This window comes from Trachypithecus francoisi, unplaced genomic scaffold, assembly GCF_009764315.1.
Source record: "Trachypithecus francoisi isolate TF-2019V2 unplaced genomic scaffold, Tfra_2.0 Contig01440, whole genome shotgun sequence".
Lineage (NCBI taxonomy): Eukaryota > Metazoa > Chordata > Mammalia > Primates > Cercopithecidae > Trachypithecus > Trachypithecus francoisi.
Window position 1 is genome coordinate 21165299 of NW_022681431.1, and position 2530 is coordinate 21167828.

The window sequence follows — 2530 nt, forward strand, 5'->3', positions numbered from 1 at the left end:
TCAGAAGAGGTCTAATGAAGAGTCATGATGTTCACCAGTGCCCAGCAGCAATGAAATCACCCCCATTGCAGTATCAGTGGAGACCATATGGGAAGCTGAACTTGCACCATTGCCCGTCAGTAGTGAAGAGTTCCCTCCTTGGGTGTCATCAAAAGCCAAGTGAGGTATCAGTATTTTCCCTCCAATTGACAGAAATGATGCAGTACACACCTCCCCTTCTCCTCCTGGAGCAGTGGCAAGAAAAGCAGCTAGAACAAAAGGCTTAAATAAGATCCATATCTTATTCTTGCTTCAACAGCACAAATACTAAAATTGGAATGATGCAGAGAAGATTACTATGGCCACTGCACGAGGATGTCATAGAAATTCATGAAGCATTCTATGAAAAAAAGATCAAGATCTCAAAACATAATATTTTAATGACCCAGTTTCTATAAAAAAAATTATTCATCATACTGAGAACCAAAAAGATCTCAAACTAAATGAAAAAAGACAATCAATAGGTGTAAGTGCCACTGACAGAGATGTTGAAATTTACTGGGAAAAATTTTTAAAGGAGCCATAATTTTTTTAATGCTCCAATGAGCAATATAAACATGTTTGAAATAGGTGAAAAAATAGTAAATTTCAACAAAGAGGTATAAAGTTTCAAGAAAGAAATAGAAGATATAAAGGAGAATAAAATGGAAATTATAGAACTAAAACATACAATAAATGGTCAGTATAAAAATCTCAGTGAGTAGTCTGACTGTAAGAATGGATGGGAAAGAGGAAAGAATCAGTTATCTGGAAGGTAAAACATTAGACGTTGCCCAAACAACAATAGAGAAAATAGATTGAAATAAATGCACAGAGCCTCAAGAACTAGTGAGACTGTAACAAAAGATTTACCATTTGTGTATTTGGAACCCTGGAAAGAAAGGAGAAAGAAAGTGGGGCTAAAAAAAGTACTCAAAGAAATAATGGGTAAAAACTTTCCAAAACTGACGAAAGACATAAATCTATAGATTCAAGATGACCAAACACCAAACAAGTTAAACCCAAAGACATCCACATCAAGACATATCACATCATGATTAAACTTCTTAAAACTAAAGACAAAGTCTTGAAAACACTTTTTTCAAAAAGTGACATTTCAAAAAATGACACCTTACCTATTGAGGAAAAACAGTTCAAATGACAGTTGATTTCTCGTCAAAAACTATAGTAGCCAATAAGAAATGACATGATATTTTCAAACGCTGAAAGGGAAGAACTATCAACCCAGAATCCTGTATCCAACAAAAATATTCTTCAGAGATGAAGGAGAAATCAAGTCATGTTCAGATGAAGGAAAATTATTTTAATTTGTTGCCAGAAAACCTACTCTAAAAGAATAGTTTTTAAAAATGTTCTTAAAAGGAAGAAAATTATAAAGAATACGCTAAGCAAAAAATGAACAAAAAAACTCTTGAGTTTTCTAATTTATGTTTATTAGTTTAAGCACATATTATAACACTGTCTGATATGGTTCTAAATGTATGTTGAGGAAATATTTTAAACAATTCTATTATAAGTGGAGAAGGGTAAAGGAATGTAAAAGGAGACATGGTTTCTATATCTCATTCAAGCTGGTAAAATGACAACACAAGCCAATTGTAAAGTTCATGTATATGTAGTGTAATATCTTTAAAAAACACTTAAAAACAATCAAATAATGCACACACACACATATATACACACATATATATGTAAATGGCAAATCTTTGGTGATAATGTCAGTGTAGATTCAACAGTTGCAAGAAATGTACCACTGGTGTTGATAGTGGGGGAATAAAGTCTAGCTATATATGTATGTGTATATATATATATGTGTGTGTGTGTGTGTGTGAATGATTAAATTATCAAACTGTACATATAAAATTATATCAAATATAAATGGTCTAAATACACTCCCAAAAAAACCCAGTATGTAGGTTTCAAAATATGACCCAACTACATGCTGCCCATAAGAAACTCTCTTAAATTATGATATAGGTCAATAGGATATAAAAGGATATTAAATAAAAAAGATATATCATGCAAACATTCATCAAAGAAAAGCAAGATTGGTAATATTGATATGAGATAAAGTAGACTTCAGAGCCAAAAATATTACCAGAGACAGACAGGGACATTATAGAAAGACAAAAAAAAGCAGTCCACCAAAAAGACATAGTAATCCTAAGTAAGTGTGCACCAAACAACAGAGCTACAAAACATGTGAAGCAAAAACACATAGAACTGAAAGGAGAAATAGACAAATATACAATTGTGTTAGTCTTCACTCTTCTCAACAGCTGACAGAACAACTAGACAGAAAATATAAAGACTACAGAATAACACAAAATGCCATCAACCAACAGAATCTATTCAATATTTTTAGGGCACTTTTCTCAATAGCAGAAGAATACATATTCTTTTTAAGCCTCAGAAAACATATACCAAGATAGGCCATATATCTAGCATCACAAAACAAACCTAAAAATTTTAAAGTATTGGAATCATACAA

The 2530-nt window shown here is 32.1% G+C and overlaps 1 non-coding gene across 1 annotated transcript; it reads left to right on the forward strand.

Moving 5' to 3' along the window:
• The first annotated feature begins 286 nt into the window (after nucleotides 1–286).
• On the forward strand, nucleotides 287–389 carry LOC117096035. The gene has a single exon (XR_004442320.1). It is a non-coding gene; the product is annotated as a U6 spliceosomal RNA (small nuclear RNA).
• Nucleotides 390–2530: the final 2141 nt, after the last annotated feature.